A 23,362-nucleotide genomic window follows, 5' to 3' on the forward strand; every position below is an offset into this window, starting at 1 on the left:
CGCAGCGAAGTGGCCAATATATCGGCCGATGTGCTCGAAAAAGTCATGGAATATGATCGAAAAACACTTTTTACTATCAAGCACATAGGAGCCCATTTGGTCAATATTGTATTTCAAAACTAGCTCAAATAAATTGTAAAGGATCAATGGATCAATAGACATAAAATATTTCCCATAAATTTTTGTTTTTATACCCTTGCAGAGCAAAAGGGTATTCTAATTTCAGTCAGAAGTTTGCAACGCAGTGAAGGAGGCACCTCAGACCCCATAAAGTATATATATTCTTGATCAGCATCACGATTAGAGTCCAAATCCGTCTGTACGTCTGTCCGTCTGTCCGTCTGGCTGTCTGTCCGTCTGTCCTCCTGTCGGTTTCTATGTAAACTAGTCTCTCAGTTTTAAAGCTATCTCGCTGAAACTTTCGCAAAAGGTGTGCAGTTATTGCACGCAGTATATAAGTCGGAACGAGCCGGATCGTGCGACTATATCGGATAGCTCCCATACAAGAGAATGAAATAAAAAATTTTTACACCATTGTTTTTGATCAGATCGACTTGATTCCTTCCAGATGGCGTTTTCTAACTGCTATAGAATTTCTTATTAAATTTGATCAAAATCGGATAACTCTATCATATAGCTGCCATAGGAGAGATCAAAAAATATATATATAAATATTGAAAAAAATTATTATGTCGTTGTTTTTAATGCCACGAGCATGATTTTTGGAACATCAAGTTTTTTAAATACTCCTAAATCGAGAAAAATTTTCATAAAATTCTAAGTACTATATCATATAACTGCCATAGGAAAGATCGAAAAATCTATATAGAAATAACGGAAATAAAATGGTAACATCGTTGTTTTTCATCAGACAATCATGATTTTTGGAATATAGAGTTTTCTAATGAGTCTTGAGTTACAATTTAAATATCTTCAAAATCGGACGACTATATCATATTGCTGTCATATGAACAATTTGGAAAATTAATAGAAAAATTGTCATAGCTTCGATGCTGTTTAGCTTTTATGTATTTTGTTCGACATATTTAGTGACTGCAAGGGTATATAAGCTTTGGCTTGCCGAAGCTAGCTTCCTTTCTTGTTTTTTTTTTTTTCAAAATGAACCAATATTTTACATTTGAAGGATTTTGAGAGTAACAAACGAAAGATAAGTGTTAGCCATTGGAATGTTACTTATAGTAACAAACCAAAGTTATTGTTAACCATTGGGATGGTATTTATGATACCAATAGATTGATACAAATATTCACAGAGCACCAACCTCTTGCTTTCACACGTTAAAGCGGAACTCTAACGCAGAATACAGAAAGGCTAGAAAAGAAATTGTCCTGTCTGGACAAAATATAAACTCCCTGGAACATTAACCTCAATCCATGTTGGAGCTCTGCACAGTAGGTTATTATTTTCCAAGAATGACTAACCCTTTACATGGAAATAACTCCGATTTTCTTGATTTTTTTTTGTTTGGTAGATACATAAGTGAAAATAAAAAATACACTTCTTTTTATTTTTTTAAATTTGTTGTTTTTACCTTATTTTTTTTATGTGTAAAGGTACTTTGATGCATATCTGCAACCTCGCGAAATTGTTGATTTATTCGTATTATAATGCAACAAGCGAAAAAACTCGATAATATATAACTAAATATAATATTTACCTGTTTATAAATATAAATTAAATCAACTATACATTTTTTTTGTTATTTATATTTGGATGAGAAACTGCACAACCAATTCAGATTTCCACATTCACCAAATTGGCGGGAAAAGTAAACATCTGTTGATTATTGGACAGAATTCTGAGTGACTAACACTTGTTATATAAAAAACGAAAGTTGCTGAACTGCATCAAATAGATTTCAGACAGTTTTGCAACGCCCGTTGAAAAATAATCGAATTTGAACGGTATGATGCAGATATGCATCACCACCATGTAAAGGGCTAAGCTTAAAAAAGTGATATTAAACTGTGATATTAAGTGATATTAACGTGTATCAAACCAATATATTATACTACAGTGACCCCCAAAGAAACGTGTTAAAAATCACACTAATATCGTAGTATGCGGGCGAAATACTTCATATTGTAATGTACTGAACTGACAAACAATTTTTCATTACCTGCACCGCAAATTTACTCAAATTTACTAGTTAACCTTGTCGACAACAAAAAGACCATATATTGGGACAGCAAAGCAGCCTTCCAATCGAACACCATAACTTCTATGTTAAGAAAGTACCATATGATAGACATAGTTAATACAGTGCCCCTACAAAGTAGCTCCAATTAACGAAGATAGTGAGGTGAATAAAAATTAACATGAAAATGGACTATATCAAACTCATCATGCGAGAAACGAAAATAATACATTAGGACACTTCATTTGGACACATTACTACAATTGATCGATTCATCTAGGCAACGACGAAAAAAATTTGGCAATAACATACAAAATTTTAATCGCTTAACAAGCTAATTTAGACAGTTGCAAAACAACTAGAAAATTTAGAGCTTTCGAGGTAGGAAAGAAGGTTAGGGAAAATATGTACCCCATTTTACCCAGATGAATGTGTAAAAGAAAACATCAAACACCAAAACATTATACCATATAACATGCACATTAGATTTATTCTTTCTTTTTTACGGGATCACAGGAGTTAAATAAGGTTGTCGCGTAGCTCTAGTTTTATTCGTCGCTTCGGTTCACGCTGGAGGTTTTTGGAAAGCTCTTTTCACGCGCTAACACGTGTTTTATTTATTGTAGTTTGTTTTTAGCCGTTCGTAAGTTATAGCGTCGCTAACATGGAGTATAATAAAGACAAAATACAGCACATTTTACAGTACTACTACGATAAAGGCAAAAAAGCATCTCATGCTGCAAATAAAATTTGTGCCACCGCACAACGATGGTTTTAACGTTTTCGTTCTGGTGCAGAGGTGGTCGAAGATACACCACGCTCCGGATGGCCTGTCGATCGAAAGAGACCGGATTTGAGCTGGTCATTAAACCGTTATAAGCCATTTGAAGAAGCTTGGATTCAAAAAGAAGCTCGATGTATGGATGCCACACGACTTGACGCAAAAAAACATTTTTGACCGTATGGATGCATGCGAATCGCATCTGAATCGCAACTAAATCGAGCCGTTTTTGAAGCGGATGGTGACTGGCGATTAAAAGTGGTTCACATACGACAACGTGAAGTGCAAACGGTCGTGGTCGAAAAGCGGTGAAGCTGCCCAGACGGTGGCCAAGCCTGGATTAACGGCCAGGAAAGATCTTTTGTGTGCTTGGTAGGATTGGCAGGGAATCATCCACTATAAGCTGCTCCCCTATGTCCAAACGCTCAATTCGGACCTTTACTGCCAACAACTGGATCGCTTGAATGCAGCACTCATGCAGAAGGGGCCATCTCTGATTAACAGAGGCCGAATTGGCTTCCATTAGGACAACGCCAGGCCACACACATCTTTGTCAGAGTTCACCTAGTGTCCAGTTCTATGTTTTAAAAAAGTATTTGGTGAAGGAAATAAGGTTGTATTTGGTTTTTGCAATTGGGTCTTTTGTATATCCATTCATTTTTTGTGTGCGGCATTTTAATCATAAAACGTTGGCAATGTTCGGGTTCTGTCTGTACAAAAATCCGGCCTCATTCTCTTTGATATTTTAATACCCTTACATCAGCATTTTTAATCAGCATTACCATCTGAACCGATCTAGACAAATAAAACTCTCAGTTTTTAATCTTAATACTAATGAAACGTTACCAAAAGTTGTGTAGTTATAGCATACAGTAACTACACCAGAACGGACTACCATATCAGAGAGCTCCCATAAGAGAGATCGAAAATATTTGGTTGTTTGGTAATGACATACTGGTGTTTTTTTTTTTTATCTTTGACGACGATTTTAACATAGTTAGCATAGTCCGATTTAAGTGCTATACCGTTGTCTTCGACGATTTTCTGCCATTTTGATGGTAACTTATATATGCCTTTCCCAAAGAAGTCCATCTCCCTACTGGCAAAAAACTCGGCGATTCGATTTTCACAACCCTCCCTTGAACTCAATTTTTGTCATCGAAAAAATTTTGCATGGCCAAAAACAGATGGTAATCGCTTGTGGCAATGTCCGGACTATAAGGTGGATGCATTAACACTTCCCAACCAAGCTCCCGTAGCTTGTGACGCGTCACCAAAGATGTATGGGGCCTGGCGTTGTCATGATGAAACACAACGCCCTTACGATTCACCATGGCTGGCCGCTTCTGTTCAAGTGCAATCTTCAATCACTCCAGTTGTTCACAGTAGAGGTCAGAATTGATGGTTTGGCCATAGGGCAACACTTCATAATGGATAATTCCTCTGATATCCCACCATACACTCAGCAACACCTTCTGAGCCGTCAGTCCTGGCTTTGCCACCGTTTGAGACGACTCACCGTGCTTCGACCAGGATCTTTTACGCTTTATGTTGTCATATGTGATCCATTTTTCATCACCAGTGACTAACCGATCCAGAAATGAGTCGAGTTTATTACGGTGCAACAAAGATTCGCAGATTGATACACGGTCGAAAAGGTTTTTTTAGGATAACTCTTTTAAATTTTTCGACTTTAAATGCCTATGGACGGTTTCCGTACTTAGTTGCAGCTTCTCTGCGATGGTTCTAATAGTCACATGACGATCTCGATCCACTATTTCCATGATTTTATCCGTATCAACGGTCACTGGTCGTCCGGAAGGCTTGGGTGTTTCGGTATCAAAATTGCCACTTCGGAATCGCCTAAACCACTGATCGGCGGTTTGAATCGAAAGTTTGTTATCTCCTAAGACAGTAATAATCTATCTGCGAGATTCCGCAGCAGCTTTCCCCTGTGCGAAATAAAATTTCAAAATTGCCCGAATTTCTGCGTTTGTGAACTCCATTTCAATCGATTGTAATTTTTTAACGTGGAAGCTCATGTAAACAAATATGTCATTTTAAAGGTGATACCAATACCAATAACTCAAACGATATACAGCATTACCAAATACGAATATATTTGACTTCACAAGCGAAGCGCGAAATTTGAATGTAAAAACCGGTATGTCATTACCAAACAACCTAATATAAAAGAAAAGAACTTATTACGCCATTGTTTTTTTCTACAATGAATTTCAAATTAAAGCCAATCATTTGCGTTTGATGTTTTGTCGATGGACAATAATTTATTGATGAAAAGTTTATATACATACATAGGTCCAAATGGAAACCTTCCGCTAACGTGGCCCTATGCCACAAGCAACTTCAAATGCAAAAAGGTCAATAAATTATTGACGGCTAATACAGACAATAATACGTGTGCTCTATTTCAGTTCTTCTTCTCAAATGCTCTTTATATTTTCCAATGATTTTTTCTTAAGCTAATGCGCTGGCATAATTGCGCGTGTATGTGTAAGCATGCAAATTTCAAGGATAACAAAGATAATTCCAGCATGACCGAATTTCGATGTGTAACAGAGATTCCAGTGAGAGCGACTTTAATAGAGCGTAATGTTAGCTTAAGTAGTTAAGGAGTAGTAATTCAATTCAAGTTATTCAACTCGAGCTTAATATAAGAAAATTTGTTTTAACTACAATTACATATACAATGGTGGCCATAAGTATTTTGTCAAAATAAAAGTGAAATATACTCGAAACCTGAACTTGCTTCTTTTAACTTTTGGTATCAATGGAAAGGTAATTCAAATGCCTTTTGAATGATACCATACTTTTCTCAACTCATTCGATATTTATTGAACAGGGCAATTTTTAAAAAAAGTCAAAAAAAAACTTTTTCCCTCGGCTTCAAAACTAAAATTTTTGGATGCAAAAAGTTTCTCTAATCAAAAATAATAGGAACTGCAAAAAGAATTTTTCAAAAATAATTTTTCTTCTATTTTTTATGATTTTTTGAAAATGACTAGAAATACGCATTTCAGCCATATTTTTCTCTTTTCCATACAAACTTTTTCCGACATTGTCACCTTCAAAAAATCATAAAAAATAGAAGAAAAATTATTTTTGAAAAATTCTTTTTGCAGTTCCTATTATTTTTGATTAAAGAAACTTTTTGCATCCAAAATTTTAGTTTTGAAGCCGAGGGAAAAAGTTTTTTTTTGACTTTTTTTTAAAATTGCCCTGTTCAATAAATATCGAATGAGTTGAGAAAAAGTATGGTATCATTCAAAAGGCATTTGAATTACCTTTCCATTGATACCAAAAGTTAAAAGAAGCAAGTTCAGGTTTCGAGTATATTTCACTTTTATTTTGACAAAATACTTATGGCCACCACTGTATATATAATATATATATATAATTAGGACTTCAATTACACTGTGCGACAAAAAAATGTTTAAGTTGATTTTTTCTTATTTTTCACTTCTACTAATCAAAATAAGAATATAAGTTTGTGGATTTGTTAATATCAATAGCCAATCAGCTTTTTACGCACACTCAAATGTCCCAAAAACGCGCGTTTTTGCATATTTCACAGCCTTATAATCACATATTGCGAAAATATTTTTTCACTGTTATAAGCGTTCATGCAAGTTCAATATCTATTAATTAAAATGTATTAAGCAAAGCTCTTTACTCTGGGCGACTACGTATGGAACTTGTTACGCGAGCATACCTCTGAAAAAGCCAAAAAAAAAAAAATCAGGAAAAAAAATTCACTTTTAAAAAAATAATAGTTTATTGAAAGTAAAAAAAAAATAATATTTTGTGTTAATTATTTTCATAAAAATAATTTCATAAAATTTACCATGCAAAAAGAAATCGTATCACTTAAAAGGTGGCATAGATATTTTTGTGCATAATTTATGCACCTTAACCGAAAACAATCAAAAAAGTAACTTAAACAAAGATTTTGTTAAATTTTGTCGCACAGTGTTATACAAATGAAATGACTTAACATCGGCCGCGTTAAACGGCTGCAAGGCTTCAAGATTTATCCACAGGCAAAGGAGCTAATCGACATATAGAACGCTTGAAAACGCTAAACTTAATTCTAACGACCGCCACTCGAACCTTTCCATCCCCGCCTTTGATGACCTCCTCGAAGACCCCTAGTAGTCACTGCTAAGGCGGACTGTTGTCTTCGTGGACCACGACGGTTATTCCAATTTCTATGTTAAGGCTCTCGCTTAGCCACTTCTGTCGCTGCTGCAGGCTCAGGACGTAGTCATTTTGCCAGTCTACCCAAACCGTTGCTTGACGGCGGATATCAGTTGCCATCTCTTCAAGTAGCTCAGTTTGTCGTCTGTTACTGGCGGACTTGACACGAGTGGCAGCGCAACGAGCGTTGTCACGACCAACAGATGAGGTGGGGTTACTGCTTCGCTGTCGTTTGGGTTGAGTTGTCCACGACTACGGGCCTCGATTTTAGAATGTCTTCTACTTCTATCAACACGGTGTTCAATTCGTCCTGTCAGAGCACTGCACTGCCCACGGCCTTGACCATTAGTTCTTCGCTGATTTCACGGCCGCCTCCCAGAGGCCGCCAAAATGGGGCGCTAGGGGCGGGATAAACGAGATGGTGATCGCACGCGTGGCTGCGAATTCCTTTATGGCATCCTGGATGGCAATCGAGTGATCCTTGAATTCCTGCAGCATTCGAGAAGCACCGACAAAATTGGTGGCATTGTCGCAAAAAATTTTCTGGACACGTCCACGCCGGCCAACAAACCTAGACAAACACTTGATAAACGATTTAGATGTGAAGTCTGAAACAAGTTCTATGTGAACAGACTCTTGCGACCCAATTGACGCATCAGAAACTTGAAATTGTTGGCAGTTTGATGACCATTTGGTTAAACCAAATCCAAATGGTTTTAATACAGAGTTCAACTCCTGCTGCAATAACCCTAATTCCTCTGGCGTTTCTGCCCCAGCTAATAAATCATCGACATAAAAATCATTAGCAAGTGATTTCAATGCTAATTTATTCGATGTTGCGTGTATGTCACTCAAATATTTCAGACACCGGATAGCCAAGAAAGGTGCTGACGCAGTGCCGTATGTAACCGTATTCAATTGATAAATTTGCAATTGATCTTTCGGGTTCTCTCTCCAGAGGATTAATTGAAAACATCTCTGAGTCTCGTCAATTTCCACTTGACGGTACATCTTAGTGATGTCTGCAGTAATTGCGTAAGGATTCAAACGAAAACGATTCAAACTTATGGACCACCCATAAGAGTGTCATTAAGCGACATTTGTGATGATGTTTTGCATGCTTGACGCATCGAAAACAACTCGCAACTTTGTTAAAGAGCTTTGCGGTCTGAGCACACACTGGTAAGGGATTGTGTTACTGATGGCACTCATAAGACCAAGTGAAATGTATTCTTTCATAAAAGAGATATACATGTCACTGACTTCCGCTTGTTTTTCCATTCGCCTCTCCAGGCCAAGAAATTGCCTCTTAGCTGTCTCAAAGGACGAGCTAAGACAAGTCGGACTAGATTTAAACGGCAACTTAACACTTAGCCTGCCCGAAGGTAATCTGTTCACAGATTCAGTGAACGATTTCTCGCAAGGAAGCTGTTCTGGGGTATATAAATTTGGATTCGCAGTATTCGGAGCTTGCTCCAACTCCCAGAACTTTTTAACAATTGAGTCTAACGACGATTCACCAGTTGTACTCAATAACAACGTTGAGCAAGTATTTGCATCTGGTGGGGCTTTACAACGACCAGACACGATCCAACCAAAAACTGTTTCACGTAAAGTTTAAGACTCTTGTTTACACCTCAGACGCCCATCTGTAAGAAGATCGAAGAAAGCGTCTGCCCCAAGCAGCAAGTCAACACGTTGCAGCTTATGAAAAAGGGTTTCAGCGAGATCAATATGACATGAAATGTCAACATTTTCCACAAGCCGTTCGGGTTGATAGGACGTGACATATTTTAAAATGCTTAATTCAGTCATTGTTTCAAAGGAATTCAAACGAGAGGCAATACCAGTTTGAACGGCATGCCGAATGACAGATTTTGTCTTGCATATGCCTACTAAATTTATGTCTTTGCGAGATTTGGGTAGTTTCAAAATACAGTCGAATCCCGATAATTCGTACCCCGATAAATCAAAAATCGCGATAATTCGTAGAAAATTCTGTCCTCTTGAAAAAAACTCGTTAATTCGTAAAAATTCCATACATTTTGGTCCCCTCGTTAATTCGTAGTATTTGGCGCAACGCAAAGAATACTGAACCTCTTATAAATCGTAATTTTGTCTCGTTACCTCTTATAAATCGCAATACGATGCGAAATTTTTTGTAGTTAAAGCACCGTTAAATTTTGCAGACAGCTATGCCGCCTTTATGTCGCTATGCATTATGAATTTTGTTATGAATCTCGCTGTTATAACTTTATGTTATTGTTTAATTTTCCTTTAATTTGAAAAACGTACAAATGAATGTACATACTTATAATGTTTGTTTAATTTTAATAAAGTTAAATACATATGATAACATGATGTTATTCCACTCTTTAATTTTTGAGCCCCGTTAAATAGAAATTTCGATAAATCTAATTTTCGTCTAATTCGTAAAAAAAAGTGATCCCCTTGCCATTTCAAATTATCGGGACTCGACTGTATTAGCAAGATTTTCGGTAATAAAATTGACCTGGGACCCAGAGTCTAAGAGCGCTCTAGCCATATGGTAAGATCCCAACTGATCCTTTATTTTTACTACTGCCGTAGCTAATACGACTTGGTCAGAATCACTAGCAGCGAGATTGGCGGATGATAATTGACTAGATGTCGAAGTTTGTGCTGGTGGAGTTTGTCTAGTGGATTCCGCTTGAGATTCTGTTGCATACCTATGCAGTACAGCATAATGCGACTTTGAACAGACTCTGCAAGTGCTCGACTTGCAGGTAGTAACTGTGTGGCCTTTTCGTAGCCAATTTATACACAGGGGAAACGATTTTACAAACTTAAAACGATTTTTGCATGGGATAGCAGCAAAAGAGCAACAAGATTGAATGAAGTGATCATCCGATTTGCAAAACGATCATTTTGGATTATGCTGTTCATTTGGCTTAACCACAGTTAGCGAATTTTTTCCTCCCTTTTTTCCACCATTACGCTCATATTTTTGAACTCTAGAATTTTCTTCATCAGAGAGGTGCTGGTACCTTTTATTAAGGGCCTTTTCGCAATCATCCCAAAGTGGCAATTTTGTATAATTTAAATCCTCCTCCCATTTTGACCTAGTCGTAGAATCCACCTGGCCCTTAACTAAGTGTATCAGCATAGCGTTGGAGATCTGTTTGTCATTTCCCAAACACAACAATGACTCATACACCGCTCTTACTGAGTCTATCAAAGAACGATGTGAAAACGCAGATGCTCCATGCATTTTTGGAAGGTCGAATAACTTTGAAATACTCTCAAACACAATCAAGCAACTATTATCGTAAACGTTTTTTTAAGGTAGCTAATGCTTTTGGGTAATTAGCATCGGTTACTTGATACGATTTCACCGTGCCTAAAGCGTCTTTCTCTAAGCAAGACAAGAAATAGTTAAATTTTTAAACATTTGAAAGAGAAAGATCATTTTCAACGAGGTTTTCGAACAGTCCTATAAAATTCTTGTATTCCGAATACTCCCCACCAAACCTTGGCAGTTTCATATGAGGCAGTTTTTTGCTCTGAGCAGAAGTTGAGCCTATCATAGTTGAATTTGCAGGATTGTCTTTAATGACGTGATGACTAATGCCTTTGCTCTTAAGCAGAGCCTTTGTAATTGCAAATAGATCTTCTAGATCAGCTCGAGAAACAAGCTCTGTATTAACGTCATCCAAATCTTGTTGAATATTAAATGCTTTTTCTACATAACGATCAAGTATTTCCAAGCGGCAATCAATTTCTATTGGGTCGACGTAATTTTGAGTAATTTTGAACAGTAGTTTTACTACGCTCAATATCAGCAACAAAATTTTTGTACTGATCTAACAATGTATGAAGGCGACCCAAAGTGGTTTCCCCTAGCGATTTGTTTTGACCTTTTCCTTTTTACCCGTCATAATTGTACAACTCTGCTCCAATAGCAGCCAACAATTAGACAAACGAAATTAAATGTAAAAAAAAACAAACAAAAAAGGAATTGATGCAACAACAAGTATGGTCAAATGCCAGTAAGCGATGCACACGCCTTATGCCAATTTATGTATGTGTGTGTGACGAGATGTTAAAATTTAAACACAAGTGGCCGAATACCACTAAGCAATACGCGCACTATATATGTATATACATATATCTAAGTGTGTATATGAGATGAGCATTCAAATTCACTGCCCAAGCAGCGATAGAAGAAACGCAAAATCAAACCAACGTTTACTGCCCAAGCAGCAATAAAAAGGAACAATGCAAAGAAAATCGAAGTCAATGCACCAACAAACGAAAGTATCAGCATTCAAAGCGCAAGCAAACTAATGCAAACGGGGGTGGGTATGCGCAAGTGACGAAAGAGAGAACGGAAGATAATTGTACATTGTATTTTAAACATGTATATATTGCCAAATTTATTTTTTATGTGCCGTAAACTTTGAGTTTTGAATTTTTATAAGTTTTTTACCCCGAGTGATAAATGAATTACTGCCCACTCTAATGCTTTAGTGCATATATGTGTGTATGCGCGTAGGCTTGAAAACTTTTTATTTTTGCCGCACAATATTTTTCACCAAATTTATTAAAGTTAATTAAAAATCACACACTATATGACTCGTAATTCACTTTCACTCGTTACCTGTACACTCCTGGCCAATGTAAAATCAGTATTTATATATGTATGTTCCAAATCGTCAAAATTTAAAAGAAAATCCAAACCAAATCCAATCAGAATGCCGAGGTCCAACCAAGGTCCCAACGAAACGCCTCGCAAATGGTCCACCCGGGGGCGCCAAAAAATATAAGTCCAAATGGGAACCTTCCGCTAACGTGGCCCTGTGCCACAAGCACACGCTTGTGCGCTGGCATAATTGCGCGTGTATGTGTAAGCATGCAAATTTCAAAGATAACAGAGATAATTCCAGAATAAGCGAATTTCGATATGTAACAGAGTTTCCAGTGAGAGCGACTTTTAAAGAGCGTAATGTTAGCTTAAGGGATGGAATGGCTTAAACTCGTACAGAGTAAAGTTTTCTGATCGCGGTCAACTTGGTGGTCGCCAGAGTGATCTCTGTCTTCGAATGATTGCAAGTTGACACACAGCCTCCTCGTGGCGCCTCCTGGGTAGCTATCTTAGCATCCGCTGGGGTGAGCTAATGTGTGCAGCGAATCACCCGGACGTTAAACGGTTGAGCGCAGGGTTTGGAACCCGTCTCGTAAAAAAGAAGCCCAGTGAAGACCAAAGCGAAAGGCTCGGATAAGATCCCCCCTTATGTAGACGACCTTCGCAAAATGAAAAAGGACTACGATTTGAGGATATGCACCTGGAATGTCCGAACCATTAATTGGGATGGTGCCTCTATCCAACTGGCGGATTCCCTAGAAAAATTAAAGGCTGACGTTACCGCCATCCAGGAAATGAGATGGACAGGACAAGGTTGCTCCAAGCGAGCAAACTGCGATATCTACTACAGCTGCCATGTGGAAAGGCGCGAATTTGGATGCGGATTTGTAGTAAGCCGAAGACTTCCTCACCACGTCTCCAATTTCACCCCAGTGAGTAAACGGCTGGCTACAATCCGCGTCAAAGCTAGATAATTTAATTTATAATTTGCGCGCATGCCCCGACGGAGGACGATGTGCAATGTGCAAAACGCAAAGTATCTTAATGGGTCGACAGTATCGAGTAGCAGGTCAATGGTTTTTCCATAAAACTATCGGTCCGTTCTGCACTGTTAATGATACCATACACAAATTTAAAATAAATATTAATCTACAAGAGGTCCTGTGCCCGCTTCGCTGGTCAACACAATTTAACAACATAATAGTCAATGTTGCAACATTTTTCAAATATATGGAAGTATAGAAAGATGGTGATTTAACACTTTTCTAGTTTGACTTTTCCACTTGCGCAACAAAATCCAGCCGTTTCTCTTTTAAACTTTAACGCTCTGCAATATCGGTATATAGTCGCCATTGGTCCAATATCTTTCATTATCCCAGTAGTTCGCAGTGGGGTCATATTGGAATGCCAAGCGATTGAATGATGCCAATAATCTCCATCTGCTCATTTATCGTTCTTTGCTTAAGTTTTGTGAATATACTTGTTGCTGGCTTGGATGTCTGCGGCCAATGTTTGCACGTCGTCCTCTAAGCATTTTGGACTATGGACAGAGAGGTGAATTTATCCTCAAATGCACGATCCACATAATTTTTACAGTTCAACTTACATTGAATAAAAATTCTTTTTTTTTCACAATTTTACAGTGAACACATTACCCGTTTGTCCATGAAATTAACTGAGCAAAGAACACTAAGGTTTGCATGTGAAAAAAACTTAATTCACTTGGAAATGATAAATGAAAACCACATAAATTGAATTAAAATGCTATGGTAGCGTGTTTGTCAGTGTGATGAGGTAGCAACTCACTTTATATGCAACAATATTGCAATTTTCTTACGGATCCCTAATTTTTTTCAACTAAATTAAATTATAGCCTATTTTACTCCACGATAATATAGCTTTCTATCGGTGAAAGAATTTTTTAAATTGGACCAGTAGTTCCGGAGCCTGTTCGTTGCAAACAAACAAACAAATTTTACCTCTTTATAATATTAGTATAGAAGTATAGAATAATTAAACAATTACGACAGTAACACTATTAAACAATATCAGTAAGAATTTCAGTAAGAATGTATGTGGTTCATTTGGCATTGGCAGCAGTGAACATGTCTATAGGAAATTTGCCATTACCAATGTCAATGAGTTGTTTAGAAAATATGTTTCCAGATTGGTCATTTTGCAACTCGACACGCATATTCTTGCTTAAATGAAGTACTTTGACATGTTTCCACAAATTGGAGGACTTTAGACATGCATTGAGTTCATCAGCTGGCGTTGATCGTGGAATCACTGGCAATGTTTGACGAAAATCTCCTGCTAATAAAATCATTGCACCACCAAATCGGTTATTATTGCTCCGTAGATCTTTTAAGGTTCTGTCTAAAGCCTCCAAAGATTTTTTATGTGCCATCGTGCATTCACCCCAAACAATCAATTTACATTGCTGCAAAACCTTTGCCATTGCAGAGTTCTTCGAAACGTTGCAGGTTAGAGTTTCATTGCTTTGCATATTTAATGGCAATTTTAGTGCTAAATGGGCTGTTCGACCACCTTCAAGCAAAGTTGCTGCGATTCCCGCTTCGCCACCAGATGGCAACGTACTCTTCTAACATTCACTGTACTACGGCCTATGTTCCAACAACGTCGTCTGCCGAACTTGATTTTATAATTTCTGTACATAATTTACTCAGTTCTTGACTTTTGTATAGTTACCTACTAAGTTTGTAATGTATAGGCGAAAAAATAAAATTATTAAAACATTAAACACCTCAAAAATAATAAATATTATTTTAACATATTGTGAATCTAAACCATCCTCAAACCCCCTGGAATACACACAAAAAATTTCATCAAAATCGGTCTAGGCGTTGTTGAGTTATGCGCTTACCAACACATTTTGCGATTCATTTTTATATATAAACTAGTTGACCCGACAGACTTCGTCCTGTCAAAAAGATTTGATAAAGATTTAATAAAACATATATAAGGATTTAAAAGTATGTAATCGCTTTATTGTTAATCATGTGATGTTTTTTGTTTGATTACCTGGCGCATAGATAAACAAATCTGATGGTTTTCCAACACGGGAACAGGCAACATACAATTGACCATGTGAGAAACATGGGTTCTCTAGATTAATACCACAAACACTTAATGATTGCCCCTGGGACTTGTTTATAGTCATAGCAAAAGCAAGCCGCACTGGAAACTGTAGTCGTTTAAACTCAAATGGCACATTAGTCGGAATCATTGGGATGCGCGGTATGAGAACATCTTCTCCTTTATATTTTCCTTTGAGTATAGTTGCTTCTATCACATTGTTAAGTAATTTTTTTATCGCTAACCGTGTACCGTTGCAAAGACGCGGTTGGTTGATATTTCGCAACATTATAACCACCGATCCAACCTTTAATTGAAGAAGGTGGCAAACCTGGCAAATCCAGCGAGTTTAAAAATTCCGGTGGATAGTTGACTACATCATCTTGATTAGTAGCCGAATCAACTGATTTATATATCTTCAATTCGCCTATAATTTGTTCTTGAATTTTGAAATTTAATTCATTCACATCTAAGTTTTTTGCAGCCAGTATAGCTCGTTCGCTCAACCAATCATGGTTTCTGTAATTTTGAGAAACATCTGGAAACACCTTCTGAATAAGTTCATCTTTTGATCGAATTAACTGACAAAAACTTTGAGGAAAGTTAATGCAGCCAGTCAACATGTCTATAGGAAATTTGCCATTACCAATGTCAATGAGTTGTTTAGAAAATATGTTTCCAGATTGGTCATTTTGCAACTCGACACGCATATTCTTGCTTAAATGAAGTACTTTGACATATTTCCACAAATTGAAGGGCTTTAGACATGCATTGAGTTCATCAGCTGGCGTTGATCGTGGAATCACTGGCAATGTTTGACGAAAATCTCCTCCTAATAAAATCATTGCACCACCAAATCGGTTATTATTGTTCCGTAGATCTCTTAAGGTTCTGTCTAAAGCCTCCAAAGATTTTTTATGTGCCATCGTGCATTCATCCCAAACAATCAATTTACATTGCTGCAAAACCTTTGCCATTGCAGAGTTCTTCGAAACGTTGCAGGTTGGAGTTTCATTGCTTTGCATATTTAATGGCAATTTTAGTGCTGAATGGGCTGTTCGACCACCTTCAAGCAAAGTTGCTGCGATTCCCGACGAAGCGAGTGGAAGTCCAATTTTATTTTGTGAGCGTATTGTTGCTAATATTAATGAAATCAAAAAAGTTTTTCCTGTACCACCAGGTGCATCTAAGAAGTAAATCCCTCCAGTTTCATCATTTGTTACTTTCATAAGAGTTTCAAATACATACTTCTGTTGTTCATTTAACAGTGGAAGATTTGTTTGAATTAATTCTTTCAAAGCGTTGAGATCATACAGTCTTTCTCGATGCAACTCTTGGTTAAAAGCGTCATGCATTGGACGATTGGGCGCTTCACGCGTTTGTGATATCCGAATTCTTTCACGTTCATTTACGTATTCACGTTCTTGTGCAGTACGATTAGATCGGTAATTAGACTGGTTTGTAGCATTTCTGGTTCTTCTACCTAAATTGCTTCGTCTTATAGCAGGCATTATTTTTTCACTACTCACAAACAAAACATATAAAAACTTTGATAAAGCAACCTTTTTACTTAAAACCAAATGCCTACTGCCTACCCCATAAGAACGATTGCGTAATTACATACAACATTGTGTACATCTGTTAAGCCGCTAGCGACTTTTCCAGAAGGTTTTCCCATAATTTTCTTATGCTACAACCTTCTTCTTGTTCTAAGCTATCTCCCTACCAATTTTCAGCCAAATCGGTCAAGCCGTTTTCATGTGATGCGCTTACCAACACATTTTGCGATTCATTTTTATATATAAGATTTGTATACTTGTCGTTAGTCTCAGTGCGGGAAGGCTCGATAATTAAATACCGTAATTTAAAAAAACAAAAATTGTTGGAAAACTTTCTGGGTGTATTTCAATAATCCTTGCAATTCCACTGAGCTTCATACCCTCGTTTTTTTGCGACAATCCGCAAAATTTTTTGTGAACGTCCAACATTTTTTGAAGATAAGATTCCCATTAACACCAGCGGCGTATCTAGCTATTCCTGGTTTCTGGTTTCGAAAAAATCCTTATCTCTTTCATTGTCTTTCCACTTTACTATAAGCCTACTAGTAAAATGTCGCAACTTTTTGCCAATCTCGCACTGGTCTTCTAGAGTATATTTAAGGTTTTTCACAACAGTACCAAATGCAAAGTTTTTCATGGCAACTAACTTTTTGGTTGGAATAACTTCTGAGTGCCTCCCACCTGAAAAGCAGAGATGAAAACCTTGAAGTGAGCTTAAAAACTCACGAAACATGTGAAACTTATCACGACGATTTTTGTTTTGTATGAAGAATGAATGAAGAAACCCAAATAAAAACAAACAAGCCCAAAAAGAAACAATTCGGAAAAATTAGGAATTACAATGAAAAATCAAATGCAATCGAACTTATTACGATTCGTGAAGAGGATTTGTCAGAGCAGAGGTCAGTCGTGTGCGTTAATTGACAGTGTTAGCACTTATGGATCGGTTTGTTATTCGAGGGGGAGATCCCAATAAAAGGGCAAGAGAAACTGAAGCCAATGAGGCGAATAAGGAAAATGGGAATAGTAAAAAGATAAGAATTGGTAAGAAAAAATAAAAATTTCCAATTCCCCAAAAAATTGAAATTTGATTGATTACTTTTAGAGGAAATTTCTGAAATTCCTCGAAGTTACCAACGTTGGAAAGTGAAATATCAGTGGCTCAACGAAAACGGTCGTGGCCAATTAATCTGCGCAATCTGTACTGAAGCGTGCAACGACAATTTATTGACAAATCTTACTGTTCGAGCATCTATTAAGAGTATTTCGTAGGAGACAAAGAGTGTGCTTAATGCAGTTTTCTACGCTCTCGAGACGTCCCAGCAGCACAAAAGACGAATGCCAAATTCCGACGAACCACTCTTTGGCAAGCGGTGTTCGGTGCTGGTCGGCCTGTGTCTTTGATTTTATACCTTGAAGAACCCTAAAACTTTTGATATAACTTAACCTTCGTAATTAAATTAGTTGTTTTGATATCTAGTGAAATTTGTTAAATAAAATTAATCTTGAAGTTACTTCGGTTGTACCTATTTTTCTCTTGTCAAATGAAAGTCCCCATAGCGGTAGACGCTCAGCATTGACAACTTAGCAATTGTCACAACATTTTTGGTGGCCCATGAGGGGAACCATTTGATCATAACTTCGTGATTACATTTGAAATTAATTTTCAACAGTTATCTGCCCATAAATTGGCAAAAGTGGTTCTTTGTGTGTTCATAAAATTCTAAAGGTTCAGTGCCAGCACGCACCCAAAAAGAGTCAGCCAAATACCAAACCTAATTGGTACATAGACGCCGTTCTTAAGTTACCGGCGTCTCTTTCTATACTTTGTACTTTCGTCGCTGGACCGCTAGAAGCGCAGCGGCAGAGATTCGCTAAATATCGGCGTCTCTCTTTCAACATTTGCCTCGTTGGATGATCGGCCGAGTGCAACGACCACATACACCCACGTCACTTCGCTGGACCGCTGGAAGCGCAGCTGCAGTGATAAGCAAATCACCGCCTTGCTTTCGCCTTTGTCGCTCTACTCTGCCTGGCGGACGGCAACAACAACAAACGTTAAACGCTAACGACTGCGAAACACAAGGTGTTCTTGCACAGAAAGGGTGGGTTTTTTGTTATTTGCATGCTTGTATGTTGGTCATAGATTGAGTGCAATTATTTTTGAGTCAAATGGAGAAAAACGAAAGTGAACTAGAAGTCTCATTGGAGAGAGCGGGTTATGAAGATCTCAGTGCTCTTCAATTTGATATTCTTACACGATTAACACAGCTGCATACGAATTTTAAAAAGATAGTGCAGCTCGAAAAACCAAAGCTTATTTTCAACTCCGTCGCGATAAATTAGAAGAACTTTCTAGACAATTTAATAAAAATCACCAATTGATTGTTATTTCCAAATGTCCGCGTACGCATGCGTATTTTAAAAATGCAATTGAAGATAAGTTTGAGCAAAGTTATACCACGGTTTTTTGTGCTATTTTGGATGCCTACGATGCCCTGCTGACAACAACAAATACTGATACAACTCCGAGCCATAATTCTACGGTGGTTTCCACAGCAGTGTCGTCAGTTCAGCTCCCTAAGTTACCGGTTCCCACTTTTTCTGGCAAACATACAGATTGGCCAGCATTTTTTGATGTATTTTCACAGCTTATAAACGAGAATACGGCACTTTCTAGCATTCAAAAATTCCATTTTCTTAAGCAAGCTTTGCCAGGGGATTGCGATCAGGTTGTCCAGCAAATGGATTTGACGGAAGCAAACTATGCAGTGGCCTGGAATCTCATCGTTAGGAGGTATAATAACCCAAGGTTGTTATTCATACACCATATGAATGCCCTATACGACTTGCCTGACATCGTCAAGGAATGTTCAACGGAATTCAAGCACCTACTCAACGTCACCAATGTGTGTATAAACGAATTCAAGCGTCTCAAAATCGCAATCTCAACTTGTGACCATTGGATAGTGCATCATCTCGCGATGAAACTCCCATCAACTACTCTCCAAGCCTGAGAGCATCACCTGGGCAGCTCAGGAGAAATTCCAACCTTTTCGATGTTCGAAAATTTTCTAAACAATCGCCTTGTCAGCATCGAAATGATAGAAAGTCGCAAAGGGAACCCATCAGCAAAACCCACATCGGTCCAAAATGCATCGCATAAACCGTCATACAAGCTTCCGAACAACTCTAACAACAATAACATACATAAACGCGGCAGCTACCATACCACGTGCGGAACCAATTCCGCAATGCGTTGCACTCATTGTAGTGGCAACCACATTTTAAGGCGTTGTCCAGAGTTCTTGTCTAAAGATTGTTTTGCTCGAAAACTGATAGCGGAAAACACCAAGGTTTGTCTGAATTGTTTAAGCCCTTCCCATAATTGGTCTCCGTGCAGTAGTACAAAGAATTGTTCTCAGTGTGGTCAACGGCACCACACTCTTTTACATTTTCCTAGTCAGCCTAATAATGCTAGATCTAATGTTCCACAGCATCAGTCAACGGGGGATTCATCCTCATCGGCAAGCTCAATTCAAGCCAACACAACTCAGCTCGTGAGTGCAATGGCCTCGTATAAGTCACCCACAGTGATTCTAGCGACGGCACTGGTTCGACTGCACAACAACATCACTGGTCAGTCTATGATAGTACGCGCTTTAATTGATCACGGCTCCGAGGGAACTCTTGTTACGGAAAATGTCGTCCAAGCCCTTGGACTAAAGCGATTCCCTGTTGCTGCTGAAATCACGGGAGTTGGCGAAAACTCAACAAATAAGTGCAAGCATCGCACGGGGTTTACATTAAGCTCATGTATACACCCTCAGTTCCAAATATCAGTGGATACGGCGTTTGTGCTTCGCTCTTTAACATCGCCTCTGCCAAGGATGAATATCCACCTGCAAAACTGGTCGCATATCCAAGGACTCGAATTGGCAGATCCTACCTTTACGCGATCCGGTCGAATCGACTTGCTGATTGGCGTGGATGTCATACCTCAGCTCATGCTGTCTGAAGTTCTGAAGGGAGCTCAGGATCAACCAATAGCTCAGCGCACGCAACTGGGTTGGATTGTATTTGGTAAGACAAACCAAATACTTTCGCATGCCATATCCATTCGATGCCATCAGACAAATTTGGAGTCTTTGGTCAATAAGTTTTTTGAACTAGAGAAAATTCCCGAAACTCGACAGTTGACAGCAGAAGGACAATGGTGCGAGGATCATTTCAAACGCACGCATACACGTCAACCCAATGGGAAATATATGGTTCGGCTCCCATTCAAGACGCAGTTCGATTCCTCGCAAGTTCTTGGGAAATCTCGGCAAATAGCACTTAATCGCTTCCATATGTTGGAGCGCAAGTTTCAAAAACAACCAGCGTTACATCAGCAATATTCAGCCGTCATCCAAGAGTATTTTGATCTCAACCAGATCATCGAAGCTGCAAGCACTGAGGAGCAACATCGGACTCACACGCCATTGGGGCAGGTCGGTTTTGCGGCATGCACTCTGCCTCATCACGCTGTACTAAAGGAGGAGAGTACCACCACCAAATTACGCGTGGTCTATGATGCGTCTTGCAAAACTTCCAATGGCCGTTCTCTCAACGATGTCCTTTGTACAGGCCCCGCGTTGCAGAATGATCTTGGGGGAGTCATACTTAACTGGCGCATGCATCGATATGTTTTTGCGGCAGATATCCAAAAAATGTACCGATGCATAGACATGCACCCGGATGATGCCCAGTTTCAACGGATTTTTTGGCGAAACGAACAGGATCAAATTCAGGAATATTGTTTAACTACAGTGACCTTTGGAACTGCGTCGGCTCCATATACGGCCATCAGGATTATGCATCAACTAGCTCAGGATGAAAGTGTGAGATATCCATTGGCACAACATGTACTGCAAAAGGAAATATATGTTGACGACGTTCAAAGTGGTCATGACACCGTTGATGGAGCCATCAAAATTCGAGAGGATCTAATTGCTGCACTTCAATCCGCTGGCATGTGTCTCAGGAAATGGGCATCTAATCATCCTGACTTGCTGGTTAACATTGCGCAAGAACATATGTCGAATTCAACCATTTTAGAAGTCGACAATCATGATTCAATAAAAACACTTGGTTTGTATTGGCATCCTAAAAGAGATGTTTATGGCTTTCATATAAAATTCAAAATAAGTCAAGAATTTACTAAACGAGCATTACTTTCCACAGTGGCCCGGTTGTACGATCCATTAGGATTTATTGTGCCAGTTATCACAACTTCCAAAGCAATTCTGAAGGACATCTGGAGTGTTCGTATTGAACGTACTGCTGGAGTTTCCTCGCCATTAGAGTGGGACGAAACACTTCCTCTAGACTTACGAGAACGCTGGAACGATTATATCACGAGATTACCAGATGTCGAGGCAATCCAAGTACCTCGGTGGTTAAATGTTCAACGTAGCAGTCTAAAATCTCTTCAACTCCATGTATTTAGTGACGGATCGACCATTGCATATGCTGCGTGTGCGTATCTCAGAGTTCAATGGATGGATGATACTGTACATACCCATTTACTTACTGCACGTAGTCGCGTTACACCCACGAAGCCAATGACAATTCCGAGAGTGGAGCTTTCTGGTGCTCTGTTAGCCACCCAGCTGGCAAAGTGGTGCTGCCAACAGCTACATTTACAAGACCAAGCAATGTCGGTTCATTTTTGGTCCGATGCAATGATCATACTGTACTGGATTAATGGAGATCCAATGCGCTTGAAGACTTTTGCTGCCAATCGAGTGGGACAAATTTTGGAATCAAGCGTACCGTCGCAGTGGCGACACGTGCCCACTGATACGAACCCTGCAGATTGCGCCACCCGTGGTCTTACCCCAACGCAGCTGGCAAATCACGATTTGTGGTGGTGTGGCCCGCCATGGTTACAGCTACCGGATACGCAATGGCCAACTAATCGCTTGGATCCACCGGAGGATAACGTTGCCAGAGCTGAGCAGCGAGATCTTAAAAAATCAACACTCACTTGTACAACTTCGATTGATGAATCAATCATCACCTCATTTTCCTATAACAGACTCATCTTTGTTGTGGCCTATATGCTACGCTTTGTACACAATTCCAAATCTGCATTGGCATTGCGTCGAACAGGCCCAATAAAGACACAGGAGTTTCAAAATGCCATGCTTCAAGTCGTTCGACTGGTGCAGCGGGAAGCGTTTCCATGTGAGATTTCTAGATTACAATCAAATAAATCCTTATCTGGCTCTAATAAACTTCATCAGTTACGTCCTTTTGTAGATCAGCAGAGTATCTTGCGGGTGCGAGGGAGATTAAAGAATGCTTTCCACATCTCTGCTAACCAACGCTCTCCGATCATTCTACCCAAGTCACATCACTTCACTGAGCTTGTGATCCGAAATGCTCATCATAATACACTACATGGAGGAATGGATCTCACACTAGCGACTATTCAACAGATTTTCTGGATTGTAAACGGAAAACAAGCAGTGAAACGAGTCCTACGTAAATGTGTTCCCTGTTTCAAACATCGTCCAAAACCAGCATCGCAGTTAATGGCAGATTTGCCATTTCATCGGGTAAACCCCCAAAACGAGCATTTGAAGCTACTGGCGTGGACTACACTGGCGCTTTGGAAATTAAGGCATGTCGGTTTCGTGGACATCATACCTACAAAGCATATATCGCTGTTTTCGTTTGCTTAGCAACCAAAGCAATCCATTTGGAGGCGGTCACAGGATTGTCTACCCAGCATTTCCTATGGGCTTTGCAGCGTTTTATTGGACGCCGCGGATTTTGCAGGCATATGTACAGCGACTGCGGCACAAATTTTATGGGTGCGGATAAATCGCTTCAATTGTGGAAGAAGGAGTTTGTAAAAGAAATGACAACGACTG

At 38.8% G+C, this 23,362-nt stretch overlaps 1 protein-coding gene across 1 annotated transcript in view; it reads left to right on the plus strand.

Moving 5' to 3' along the window:
• The first annotated feature begins 1,816 nt into the window (after positions 1-1,816).
• The window catches only part of LOC108096141, a 127,144-nt gene continuing 105,598 nt past the window's right edge, over positions 1,817-23,362 (plus strand). Inside the window, exon 1 of the mRNA XM_043208510.1 lies at positions 1,817-2,080. The gene's annotated coding sequence lies outside the window, so the exon portion shown is untranslated. The remainder of the gene's footprint in view (positions 2,081-23,362) is intronic.

Source organism: Drosophila ficusphila, unplaced genomic scaffold, assembly GCF_018152265.1.
Source record: "Drosophila ficusphila isolate 14025-0441.05 unplaced genomic scaffold, ASM1815226v1 contig_470, whole genome shotgun sequence".
Taxonomy (NCBI): Eukaryota; Metazoa; Arthropoda; class Insecta; order Diptera; family Drosophilidae; genus Drosophila; species Drosophila ficusphila.